The sequence below is a fragment of the Chiloscyllium plagiosum genome, unplaced genomic scaffold (genome assembly GCF_037043375.1).
Source record: "Chiloscyllium plagiosum isolate Xiang-an unplaced genomic scaffold, Cpla_swu_hap1 HiC_scaffold_42, whole genome shotgun sequence".
Taxonomy (NCBI): Eukaryota; Metazoa; Chordata; class Chondrichthyes; order Orectolobiformes; family Hemiscylliidae; genus Chiloscyllium; species Chiloscyllium plagiosum.
Window position 1 is genome coordinate 40,521,802 of NW_028270180.1, and position 14,482 is coordinate 40,536,283.

A 14,482-nucleotide genomic window follows, 5' to 3' on the forward strand; every position below is an offset into this window, starting at 1 on the left:
TAAATGCAATTATACCAACTGCGATCTGAAGCAGACCTCAGGCTGCCTCTTACAAAACTATCAAAGAGGAAATGTACCATTTAAACTAGCAAACTGGTGACACAATGGGACAATGTTTTGGGCATGTCATATGTACTGCTAACACTTCCATCAATTAAATGCTCGGACAAAATGTTCGTTTTAATATATCTGACAGCTCAGGAAATCACTGCTCATTGTTATGTCAACTATGGCATCAATTCTAAACATGATCAGTACTAAATGGCTCTTTCAAATGAAAATTGAGACCTCGAGTAAAGAACAGAGAATGAGTGTACTGGTCTACATCATTGTGATACTACAGTGGGTCACAGTGTTGTGCACAGCGACATCCTCATACAAAAACCACTGACAAGTGTTTATCTCAAATTGGTGATTTCTACCATGGCAGGAGTGAGAAATAATGTGAGATGCAATTTAAACGCAATCCGGTAGTGCTAGTTTGTACAAGTGTATAATTTTTCTACCTTCTTCGTGTTGATTGTCAAGTTCAATGCAGACCAAACGTGGAAAAGTATTCCAAGCTTTCAAAATACAATGGATCGTAAAAGCTGGAATAACACACTGAATCATTTTTAAAGGAGTCTGAATCACTGCTTTCTAGGAAGTGAAGAAATTCTCTGCATTTTACCGTTTACAGTCTGTCATAGTATTTGACACAATGTGTCTCACAGTGATATAGCTGGAGGACTGGGGCCAAGGGACCATGGTGACAGTGACTTCAGGTAAGACCCTTGAACTTTCTTAGTGACTTTTTCAAAACGTTCTATTCATGTGACTAATTTCTGAATTAAATGAAACTCAGATTCTGTGCTGAGTTTGGTTTGGTTCGGATTGATTTTTGTTCAGACTGATTACAGACTTCAGTTAAGGCTCAGCAAATAGTTACAATGGGGATGATGGAGTCAGTTGCTCGTTGTATCTCTTTTGTTGATCAGATAGGGATTCTGTGTGGCTGGGTTACTTGAAACACCTAATGTCTCTTAATCAGTCAGCTATAAATAATGTTTAATGTCAGTGACACCCTGACAGTGAGTTTTATTATCAACAACAAACGCTAAGAATTCAAAGATGTTCGAGACATTACTAAGCATGATTAAAATATGCTAAAATATCTTTATTCACTTCGTGAATATATGTTCTTACCCTGATTATATTTTCTCATTTATTTTGTTAATTTGTTGATGACAAGCAGGTTAGAAACTGTCATAAAATTTTCTTGCGGTGCTATATTGCATTCTGTTGATGAGATTCTGAGTTTGTTTTACTTGATTCTGTTGAATTGAGTTGATTGGATTTTGGCTTTGTTTTAGTTGGTTCGGTTTGAACTGTGTTGATTGGATTCTGACTTTGGTTTTACTTGGTTTTGTTAAATTGTGTTGATTGGTTTTTGAAATTGTTTATTTGATTCTGTTGAATTGAATTGTTTGGATTCTGATTATGTTTCATTCAAATCCGTTGTTCTGAGTTGATTGGATTCTGATTTTATTTTCCTTGATTCTGTTGAATTGAGTTGATTGGATCTTATTCAGTTTGTGAAATTGATCAGCGTTTTCATGCTTTCTGTAATCGGTATTTTCTCTCTGGTGAGGAGATTAACTCTCTGGATTACTTTTCATTACCAATATTTGTGAAGTTCTTTGGTTTTTCATGAATCATTTCTGCATTTGTTAAAACTATATGACACATTTTTCTCTGCTTGATTGAAAACATTACATCCATTTGTAACGGTCTGAAAAACAACTTAAGGCAGAAACCCGGAAGTGTGAGAAATGAAAAAAAAACGAGTTTTTAATGCATTGACTTTAAAAAAAAAACTCAGTTCTAATTGTAAACTAACTGAATTTTGTTTTGAGTAGCCTCATTCAAAATAAAATTTGGGACTAAAATCTGAAACTGCAGAATTGATCAGATTATGTAATTGAAACTAACTTAAAATTATAATGTGGTAATATTTGTCCATTCAGTAATGTTGTTTTGATCATGAAGTGATTAATCAATATATGCCTTCAACCGCTCTACTGTGCGCTGCACAAGATTGTCATGATCAGGAAGGGTGTACAGGTTGGAAATAAATTGAACTGTTGCCAGAAACGTTACAGCTTTAAGTGTTAAGTCCCCTCACAAACAAGGCTGCTGTTATGACTTGCTATTTCTATTCAATTTAATCATTAGTTTGCTGGATTCTGAGCAGCTTTGTTAGACTTCAATTTGTTTTTTTTTTGTGAGGTTACATCATGTTCTTGGTTCTGTTGAAAATGTTTGCAGAGCTAGTTCTGCTGCAAACACACCGTGTTGTGATCTGGTAATCATTGATCTGTTGAGGAGGGACTGTGCTTGGGTAACATTAAATATGTTATATTTGGGAAACCGTTTCTGGTTTCTACATTGTTTTTGCAATGTTAACATGGTTGGTGACAGTGAACCGCTCCAGGTTCCTCATTCAATGCAATCAGCATGCGAGGTGAAATTTCATAAAGCCGAATATTAAGTGAAAGGCAAATCGCAAAGGTTTTAGAAATGAAGGGAAAACAGATACCTTCGGGCGCCATTTTTACTTAAATGTAATAATTAAGGATTAATCTAATCCATGCTTTACAATCCAAATTCAGAACTCCACTACCTAGTTCAATCACAAGGTGTGTTTTTTTAACAATTTACAAGTCATAGAGAAATATAAATAGAATTCCAAAAGTCTAATGTTCTAATAGTTCTTGCTCTTGAGCAAAAATGCCATGACTGTGTTTTAATTGATCAACGCACACCTTTCAATTCCGCTGTACACTACATACATATTTTTCTGGCTGGAAAAGATCATTGGCAAAGACCATTTGGAAATTCTGCTCAATTCTATGAAGAACAGGTCAGTTTCACTGCTTTGATCAGTTTCACACGTAACTTGAGTTAATTAATTGTTATGTCCCTGATTAAACTGGATTTACTGGATAAAATAAAACATTAACTGAATTATTTAATCTGCACAGTGCTTTAGGTGTTCCCAATCTGTGCATTTTAAATAAATAGTTACATTTTACAACAAAATATCAACTGAAGAGTCATTCTTTCGAAGCAACTGCTATAGTGAATTCTGTGACCAAGGCCAAATTTCGAATTAATTAAAATAATCCATTCATGACCTCGCAGGGCAGCAAGGTGGCTCAGTGGTTGGCACTGCTGCCTCACAGTGCCAGAGTCCCAAATTCGATCCCACCCTCGGGTGACTGCCTGTATGGAGTTTGCACATTCTCCCTGTGTCTGCGTGGGTTTCTTTCGGGCACTCTGGTTTCCTACCACAGTCCAAAAGATGTGCAGGTCAGATGATTGACTGTGCTAAATTGCACATAGTGTTCAGGGATGTGTCGGTTAGGGTGCATTAGTCAGGGGTAAATATAAATTAGGGGGAATGAGCCTGGCTGGACTACTTATTGTTCAGAGGGTCAGTGTGGAATTGTTGGGCCAAATGGCCTGTTTCTATACTGTAGGAACGCTACTCTTAAAACCATGGGAGTGCTTGCTGCAAACGCAGAGAATTCATTTTACATCGATGTGTTCAGACGGATGCAGTGTTCACAAATTTGCAGAAGACATGAACTAGAGGATAACAGAGCACATGGTTTATTCAGACACTGAAAATAGAGTAATATTTATTTTAATTAATATACTTGACCGATTTATTGCAATGTCGCGATCGGAAGGAATCTGCTCACATTAGTTAAGTGTGACAATCATTTAGATTAGATTTCCTGCAGTATGTATCGGGCCATTTGGCCCAACAAGTCCACACCGACCCTCTGAAGAGTAACCCACCCAGACCCATTCCCCTACCCTATATTTACCCCTGACTAATGCACCTAACACGATGGACGATACAGCATGACCAGTTCACCTGACATGCACATCTTTGGATTGTGGGAGGAAACCCACATAGACACAGGGGAGATTGTCTAAACTCCACATAGGCAGTCACCCGAGGCTGGAACCGAGCCTGGGTACCTGGATCTGTGAGGCAGCAGTGCCCACATTTACTTAGACATCCGCTAAAGTGGGCAACTCCAGACAGAAGCATATTTTCAATTCATACCTTTTTAAACATTTTCGTTCATTAAAAGCAGTTAACAAAAAAATGACCTTGCCCTAATTCCTTCAACAGAAATGCTTTCCACACTGGAATGCAGTATTGACTTTATGCAGTGCATGCAAAATCTCCACAGTTCAAGGAACGTTTTAAGAATATGTAAAAACAATTTAGAGAATCATCCATTTCCTCCGGATCTGTGCTTTAATTGGCGATATTTCCCACCTCAATAATTTTGTTAAATACAATGACTTATTAAGTTTATTAACTCAGTGGTTATTTATGTTCATTGTGAACACATTCTCATTCACATTAATCCACTGGTTAGTTCCTCTGATGAATGTTCAATTACAGTGAATATATTTGACGTGAGGAGTTGAGCAATGTATCCTCTAGGATTAAGTCTGTTGTGCAGTTTGTTTCAGTGCTATCTCTGACTAACTTGTCAATGGTCCTGACCATTTGTAAATTGACCAGTTCGGATACCTGAATCTCAGACAGTTCAATTTTATCTTGAGCTTCAAAACCACTTTTATCTGCCAGAAATACAATATTCGATTAGGTGCCTCAGAATTGAGAGCCCTGACTAAGTTGTTCCAATCAGAACGAACGTTTCAGGAACAAAAGGCAGATAGCAAGCGTTTTGAAATTGGTTGTTGGCAACAAGAGATATTTGATTGAGCGAGGCAGAGGGAAATATGCTGTATATTTTCTTTGTGCCTCAGTTATGCAGGACATGTTTCGTGGCACAATGTAGAATCAGAATTTTTTTGCATCTTATTATTTGAAAACCTATTATCAGCTTTTAATGTCACTGGAAACGGTCATATTACACTTCAAAACATTTTAATCTTTTCCAAACTAAGTAGACCGTCTGGAGCAGCAACATTCACAGGGGAAAGAGGAAGGGAGTTCTAGGTTGGAATCCAGTGACAGTGAATTGATGGCAATGCAATTCTTAGATTTATTCCTCTGTAGTTCCCATCGAGTTTGAACAATTTGGAGCTGCTGTCAAAGCATTCTTCGATAAATGTTGAAATGTTACTTTCATTGTACAAACATTCTGGAACAATCCCTGGTTGTTGGAAGGTGATAATAACTAACATGGTTTATGTACTGTCAAAACATGTGGGCTGTGTTCTCCGTGATAGTGTCAAGCTCATTGTGTTCAGGTCTGTTGTGATGTTGTAGTAGAGTCCCTGATTCTGTGCCAGGTGGCCTGTGTTCACTTACAACCTGTTAGAGAGGTATGTAACACAATCTCTTATCAGGTTACTTCAGTGCAAGAAAGCAGATTGACATGTCTGGGTGTTTGTTGGAATTCCACTCACAGAGGCCAATGAAATCTATTCAATCGCTGTCCTGACTTGTGTCTCTTAGATATTAAACAGAAGTTTGGTGGTTAGCAGCTTTTTCCAGATCAATATTTGTTCACAAGCTTTTGGGCATCGCTAGATGGTGTTAATGGAGTAAGTGCTCAAAGAAATCCCAGCTTTTGACTTGCTGTTATGACAATATCATTTATAACTAATCCAGAATAATCATTTTCGAAGCATATTTGATGAGATTATGCTTAGGCTGTTTTATTTTATATTAAACCAGTGCTGTAGCTGAATTTGATTGTTCAGTACGGTGGGAGTTCCGCTGAATCCAACACTTGCAGCAGATGGTGAAAGCTTTTCAGTTGGTCTTCAATTGCTATCTCAGACCATCCAGTATCTCTGCTAAGAATTCTTTTTTCAACAGGAGTCAAGCCAACGTAATCACTGTTTATCTCAACAGGTGTGAGCTCTTGTGCCAAAAACATGAAAACAATTTGGTGAAGGGGGGGAGGGGGTCTCTGGATGCGAAAGGTTAACCTTGCCTTCTCTCCCCAGGAGCTGCTAGACCAGCTGAGTTTCTTCAGAAATTTCTGTCTTTATTTTGGTTTTCTAGCATTTAAAGTTTGTTGTTTCATTGAAAAAAGTTGTGTTCGATGAAGCACGTTCTTCAGAGAAAAGATGCATTTGAACAAATTGCGAATGTTCAGAGATATTAAATATTAGAGAATCATTGAATTGGAGCGCCCTGATCTCGAGCTGTAGTTTCACAAGAAACTATGATGAAGTAACAACACACTCCAGAGCGCAGTGGCTGCTATAATTGGGTGGAAGTTATTTTGATCACTCAGATAGAGAATGTCAATTAACCCGTTCCAAATAATCAACTGAAGGTTTTTTTTAAAGCATGTGTGAAACAATTAATTTGTTAAAATATTTTAATATAAAGTGTTCACCGCCAGTTCTAGCTTAATGAATGACACAATGATAGGAATGTAGGAGCAAGAAGAGGGCACTCAGCCCCTCGAGCTGTTCCACCACTTACTTAGATCATGGAGCATCTGTGAGCTAAATCCACAGGCCCCCCTTTGGCTAAAACACTTTAACACCTTTGAGTAACAAGCAAAAACTATTCCAGATTTACTGATTCGACTGCCCGTAACAAAGGGAGACACCATTTCTGAAAGACATTCCTGTGAGTACTGTGACACAATGAGGCTGGAATTAATTGTTCATGAAAGTAAACTTTAAATCTCTGACAATTTCCAATTGAAACATCCCAATAATCATATTTCTTTAATGTAACACTATACTTCCCTGGAATAAAGAAATATAATGTGTGATTGCCTTGCTAAAAAATGAGGGAAGCTTCATTCCTATTATATGATTAAGAAATAGCTCTGTTCATTCAGTGAAAACACAGTCAAATCACACAAAAGGAAACCATGTCATCTTGTGTAAACACACAAGTGCATCAACTAATTTTCAATTCTTCCAGTGGTTGTTTGAATCTCTGGACAGGTGTGGAAGTGTCCGACTTTCTATATCGCCTTGAGAAACCAGTTGTCAACAGTCTATTTCAATTGCTGAAGTTTGTGTGGTATTAGCACATTCACAGCGCTGTTAGGAAGTGAGTCCCATGGCTGTGATTGAGGAAGAGGAAACGGGCAAAGAAATAATTGAGAGTCAAGTTGAAGTCTAATTTGGAGGAGAGCTTTCAGGTGAAGCATTTACATGCATGTGCGCTCTTATCCTCAAGGATCACAGTTTTGGAACATGCTGCCGAAGGGACATGTCAGCATGCAAAATGGAAGCTGAAGAAGGCATCTCGGCCCCTCTAGAAGGCTATTCCATTCATGGGATCATCATTAACCTTACTGCTCACCAGTCCTCCCAACACACCTATAACATTGAACCTGATTGTTTACTGTTCAACAGAAGAATGGTGAACCTTTGGAATTCTCCACCACAGAAATTGATTGAGGACAAAACATTAAATGATTTCAATAAGGAGATAGATTCCTTCAATCCTTACAAAATGCTACGGATATGTGGGAGAAAGGCAAACAGGGTACAATATTGGTTGAAAGCCATGAAAACATTGAATGGGACATGGTTTGTAAGTTTGCACGTAACGCAAACATTGGTGGTATAATTGGCAGTGAAAGTTATCTAAACGTACAATGAGATCTTGATTAGCTGGGCCAATGGGCTGAGGTGTGGCAGATGGAGTTAAAGTTAAATGAATACGATGTGTTGCTTTTTGAGAAGACAAATCAGGTCACAACTTACAGAGTTAATGGTAGGGCACTGGATAGTGATGTTAAACACAGGGCCTTGAGGGTCCAGACTCATAGAGTCTTACAGAGTTAATGGTAGGGCACTGGGTAGTGATGTTGAACACTGAGGATCCTGAGGGTTCAGACTCTTACATTATTGAAAGCGTTGTCTCAAGTACCTAGTGTGTTGAAGGTGTTTGGCACATGTACCTTCATTGGCCAGAGCACTGAGTACAGGAGTTAGGGCTTCATGTTGTAACTGTCCAAAACATTAGAATGAACTGCCAGAGGAAGTGGTAAATGCAGAGATAGATCAAACATTTAGAAGACATTTGAATAGCTACAGGAACTGGACACGTCTGAATGGATATGGGCCAAAGACAGGCAAGTGAAATTACTTTAACTTGGGAACTCTGGTCAGCATGGATGAGCTGGACCAAAGGAACTGTTTCTGACCTGTATGATTTTATGACTCACTAACTTTATGGTGGAGTAGGCTCAAAGTTGGAAGGTGGTGAGCAAGTGAGGGGCTAGATAGGGAATGTGGGAGAGTTTGGGCTGGTAGGCTGTGAGTGTTGGCTGGCTGCTGGGTAAGCTTGCATGCACTCTGTCTGGCAAGGTGGTATCAAGGTAAATGGTAATGGTCACAGGATATTTTGGTCGAATTGCGCTTGGTAGGTGAGGGGTAGTTTGAGCTGAAATGCAGGAGGTCTGTCTTTGCCAGGCTGGTTTATGGAGAGGTGAGCAGGATGCCAGGCTGGTTAGTGTAGAGGTGGGCAGAGTGCCAGGATGTTTCGGGGGTGGAAGGTCACTGTAATGAAGTGACAGGTGGACGTGTTGTCAAAATGCAAAGCTTGGAGTCTGGCAAAATGGTGGGTTGTAAAGCACAGATGTGAAAGGAGCTAGGATGCAATGTGCACAGGTTGGCTTGGGTAAGATGAGAGGTCAGTGATCAAGGACTGAGGTCATGTGGGCTTTTGTCAGAGGTTGTGAAAATGATGGTGCCAGGTCCAGTCAGGGCCAGATTCACCATGGGCCAGGTGCAGGGCGGCAGGAGTGTAAATGAGTTAAAGGAATTGTGATCATATGTCCACCTGGAATATAGAACATAGAACATTACGGTGCAGTACAGGCCCTTCTGCCCTCAATATTGCGCCGACCTGTGGAACCAATCTGAAGCCTATCTATCCTACACGATTCCATTTTCATCCATATGTTTATCCAATGACCTTTTAAATGCCCTTAAAGTTGGTGAGTGTACTATTGTTGCAGGCAGTGCGTTCCATGGACCTACTACTCTCTGAGTAAAGAAACAACCTCTGGCATCTGTCATCTATGTCCTCTCCTGCTAGCCATCAGTATTGAAGGAAAAAGACTTTCACTGTCCACCCTCTGTTTATCTTTTATGTCTCAGTTAAGTCACCTCTCAACCTTCTTCTCTCAAATAAAAACAGCCACAAGACCCTCATCCTTTCCTAATTAAACCTTCCCGCCATACCAAACAACATCCTGGTAAACCTCCTCTGAACTCTTCCAAAGCTTCCACATTTTTTCTATAATGTGGTGACCAGAACAGTACACAATACTCCCAAGTGCGGCCACACCAGAATCTCGGCCTTCTTAACAACTCTATCAAACTGACTGGCAACGTTTAGGGATCTATGTACATGGACACCGAGATCTCTCTGCTCAGCTACACTACCAATATGGATTGCCTTGGATGTGTTTCGTGTGATAGGGATTGTGTGTTCCGAGCATGAATGGGTGCATAGCAGGATAGGGTTTGTCAATGTGAGTGGAAATTTAGGTCAAGGCAGAGTAAGTGCAGTGGTTAGTCTGTAAGATGAGGTTTGGTGGTGAACTGCGTGTCAGTTTGATAGTTATTAAAGTTAAAGATTACTTGTTCATTTCTCAAATCATATTTACATAAATACTCAGCTGTAACACTCCAAAGTCTCTGAACCTTAATGGTCCTCCATTTTTCAGAGGCATCCAGAATTCAGATAATTGTAAATTAGATGTTTCAACTTCCAGCCAATTGGCATGAGTTCAGCCGTGACAGCCATCCTCCCCGTCCCAGTGCTCAGCTCCTGCCTGTGCTGCTGCTGCAGTGACCTTCCTCCCAGAGAGAACATTCTACCTTGCATTGATAAGTGAGGAAGGCTCACTGGACCTGATTTCCAAGTATAGGGATGGCAAACACGAGGGGACACCACTTTAAAGTGAGGGGAGATAGGTATAAGACAGATTTCAGAGGTAGTTTCTTTACTCATTGAGTAATAAGTGTATGGAATGCTTTGCCTGCAACAGTAGTAGATTCGCCAAGTTTAAGTACATTTAAGTTGTCATTGGACAAACATATGGACGGACATGGGATAGTGTAGGTGGGATAAGCTTCAGGTTAGTATGACAAGGCAGCGCAACATCGAGGGCCGAAGGGCCTGTATTGCACTGTAATGTTCTATGTTCTATGGTTCACTCTGATTTCTCTCCGGGGGTACTGCCAGCTGTTGGGTATTTCCAGCAGCACGGCACCGAGTGGGGCAGCACGCTGGTTGCGTGGTTAGTGTTGCTGCCTCACAGTGCTAGGGACTCGGGTTCCATTCCAGCCTCGGGTGACTGTGTGGAGTTGGCACTTTCTCCCCATGTCTTTGTGCGTTTCCTCCCACAGTCCAAAGATGTGCAAGCTGGGGGAATTGCAAATGTTGTGTTCAGTGATTGGGATTTTAGGTGCATTAGTCAGGGTTAACTGTATCATAATAGGGTAGGGGAATGGGTCTGGATGCGTTACTTTTCAGAGGGTAGGTGTGAACTTGTTGGGTCAAATGGCCTGTTTGTACACACTGTAGAATTTCGATGAATCTGCATTTCCTTGGTTTGTATTTTGTGAAACGTCTCTGTTCTTCACAGCAATCCAGTGAAAGTGTCAGTTGGTGAGATCTTCAAACAGTTACTGGAGTGGGATCAGGATGTTCGTCTTCCTAAATTATATGGTAATGGTCAACGTCGAGGGCATGTTTCTAAAGAGGGAACCAATGATCATGATCAGCAACTGGAAGGAAACAAAAATAATCTCCAGTTATACTGTAGGCTTCAGCGGGAGCATACTGGCAAATGTTTAGAGCTGAGGATACAATTGAATAACTGATCAGGTCAAATTAACAGAAACTAACATGCTCACTTGGTCATTCTATTGCAGAGACACCATCTCCCCCCACGCTTTATGGCCTGGTCTCCTCCTGTCAGGAGCACAACACCGGTTCTGTGATCTTTGGTTGTTTGGCGATGGATTATTCCCCTGACGTCACCAAGGTAACTTGGAAGAAAGGTGGGGAGCTAATGAAGACTGGATTGAAGACTTATCCATCAGTGAGAAACAAGAAGGAAACCTACACCCTGAAAAGCCAGTTAACCCTGCCCGAGTCAGTGGTAGATTGCCCCAGCAAAACCTACTATGAGGTTCAACACAGCGGGTCACACAAGAGCAAAGTTATGCCATGTCCAGGTAACAGAGATAAACAGATCATCTGTGATTAACATGAATAAGGCATTATTTAGAACAGTTTTCACAGAATCACCTTATACAGCACAGGGAAAAGGCCATTTGATCCACCCAATTCATGCCTATCAATAACAGCCACCTAACGATTCCAGTCTCATGTGCCAGCACATGATCCATTGCCTTGTGTGTCTTGCCCTTGCAAGGATACTTCATACTTATTATGAGGGGCTCAGTCTCTACATGACTTGTAGGTGCTGAGCTCCAGGCTAACACCACCTTCTGTTTGATTTAGTTTTCCCCTGAGATCCACTTGGAACCTCCTGGCCTTACCTTCACAATGTGCGCCTGAGGCATTGATCTCTCCATCAAGGGGAAAGTTTTCATCCAGTTTACCCTGTCTATGGCTAAAATGATTCTAGACATCATGATAATCTTCTCTCCAATTCTCCTCTGCTTCAAGAAAAAGCCCTGTTTATCTAATCTAGTTTCATAACTAAAACCCTCCAACCCAGGCAAGATCCTGGCAAATCTCATCAATACTGCCTTCAGTGTAATCACATTCCTTCGATAACATGCACACAACGCTTCAGTATGGCCTAACCAGTGTTTTATTAAGTTCCCGTATCATCTCACCACTATTCATTGTCAATGTCTAGGCTAATAAAAGCAAATATCCTCCCACTTTCTTAGCCTCTTTATCCAGACGACACAGTACTATAGGGGATCGGTGGATACATGCACCAAAGATCCTCAGGCCTTTCCAGGGTTCCACCATTCCAAACTTCATACCTCACAGATTCTTCTGCCGAATTACATCACCTTACATTTATCCAGAATAATTTCCATTTGCAACTTTTCTCTTCACATACAACCAACCCTTTTATATCCTCCTGCAATCTAAAGCCATTATGCTAATGACTTACCAACATGACAGCTTTCATTTCATCTATGAATTCACTAGTTAATCCTCCTAAATTTGAGTCTCAATCATTGGTATGTAAGAGAAATAGCAAGGAAATCAACACCAATCCCTACAGAACACCAGGAGATATAGATTTCCAGTCATGCAGACACCCGACGACTGTTATCCCCTGCTCCCACCACTCAGCCAGTTCTAGATCTAATCTATCAAATTAACTCGGGTCCCATTGGCTCTGATTATTGCTATCATCTGGACATCGAGTTATCTCTCTGAAAACTATGATCAAATTGTTACACATGACTTCCTCTCAATAAAACCGTGCTGAAAATTGTTGAATTAACTTCCAAATGAAGACTAATTGCACTTCTCAATAGTTTCCTTACCACTGAGACTAGCTTGACAGATCTATGGTTTCATTATTTATCCCTTCCTTCGTCCTGCATAACAGTGCAACGTTGGCTGATCTCCACTCACTTGGCACAACTGCTGCGGCCAGACAGGAATTCTAAATTATTGTCAGCGACCCAACTATTTCATCCTTTGCATCGTTCAACAGCTTGGTATACTTTTCATCTGCCCTGGAAATATAACCACTTTTCATTCAGCAAGACAACACAGAACATCACGTCATGTGTCCTAATTTCTGAAAGCACATCACAACACCCCTCAATGATTTCTGTCCCCACATTGTCCCTCTTACAGTGAACACTGACACAACACATTCGTTTTGACCACAACCTAATCCTCCGGCTCCACTCCAATAATAACACTTAATGGGCATTACTGTTTCCCGAATAATTCTTTTATTATAAATGAGCCTGTAACTTTTAAAAATATATTCCTTTATTTTGACTGCTATTATTTTCTCATGGTCCCTTTTCTCTTCTCATTCCTTTGTCTTTCAAACTCCCCCTTGCACATTCTATACTCCCTATTAGTTTCTATTGTTTTGAGATTTCAGTATAGACCGGAAGCCTCCCTTGTTTCTCTTTATCTCCCCCTCCATGCTCTTTGGTGTCCAGAGCCCGCTGCATTCTTAGTCCCACGCAGTGGCTTCCTGGGAAATGTCCTCCCTGTGAATTTCCTATCTCTTTCTTAAATGTGTCACACTGCTCTGACTCAGATTTACCAATAAGTGTCAGCTTCCAGTACACTCTGGTCGAGTCATTACCTGATCTTACTAAAACTGTCTTTCCCCTTTTCAGAACGTTGGGCCAATTTCTATTCCTTTGCAGTACAATGTGAAATCTAACTGATTTACGATCACTGTCTGCAAAGTGCTCCACCATTGATATTTTACCCACTGGGTCGACTTCATTCCCTAAAGTTAAGTTCAGGTTCACCCCTCACTTGCAAGGTCTGGATTAAAATTCTCTGTATTAAACACATACTTTGTGCAAATATTCTTCTGGGGGCATTTTCAGAATTGTGCTCCCTCTACATTTTTGACAAAATGAATATCCAAGCCTATGCTGAGGAAGTTAAAAACCTCTTTTCTCATTCCCCTATTTAATTTACACGTCTCTAAAATTTGCCCATGTATTTGCACTTGGTCTTTTGGACCTATAGTAAGGTCTGTCGTGCTCTCCCAGTATTATGTTTGCTGTATTTTGGTTTTGAAGTACTGTCCATTTGCCTTTGTTTGAGGAGGTATCCATGATTTCATTTCTCTTTACAGCCTAAAATACTCTTGTCAGAATTGCGACAGAAGCAACAATCTGTACCGCACATCCCCGTCCCCATCCTTTTCCATCTTTCCCTGTCTCGCCTGAAGGCACTAAATCCTGGAATGTTGAATAGCCACTCCTGCCAGGTTCTTAATATGTCTCCGTGATAGCAACCGCATCATTTCCTCATTTATGCCGGTAATTCGTCTGCCTTATAATCAGACTCTGTCATGAAAACGAATACCATCCAACGTTGCTATCTCCCTTCTGATGTTACCGGCCTATAGTTTCCATGCGTCCTTGACTCCCTTGCTGTGTCCTCTAAGTTTAGCCTTTCACATTGTCCTGCTGATCTTTCTGTGTGGATCCCAGCTTCTCCAGCACTCTGCACAATTATGATTCTTGTATCCATTAACCACAAGAAACCTTGATATATGAGAACTGATTGTATTTGTTATGAAATTCGTCGCATAATATATGCGATGTGTTTCCTAACGGTCCAGACATTCTCCCACCAACTCTTCTCCTAACTGTGAGCTCCAGTGACGAAATCGCAAGCAGCAAGTTTGCAACCGTCGTCTGTTCAATCATCGAGTTCCATCCGAAGTCAATTTCCGTCAGTTGGTTGAAAAATGGCCGACCCTTGGATTCTGGCTTCTTCACGTCTCCCGTGTGTGAG

General features: G+C 40.6%; 1 long non-coding RNA gene across 1 annotated transcript; it reads left to right on the top strand.

The window, feature by feature from the left end:
• Positions 1-2: 2 nt before the first annotated feature.
• Positions 3-14,321, top strand: LOC148137586 (uncharacterized). Its single transcript, XR_015754102.1, has 3 exons — positions 3-764; positions 10,912-11,024; positions 14,307-14,321. It is a non-coding gene; the product is annotated as an uncharacterized LOC148137586 (long non-coding RNA).
• The last annotated feature ends 161 nt before the right edge of the window (positions 14,322-14,482 follow it).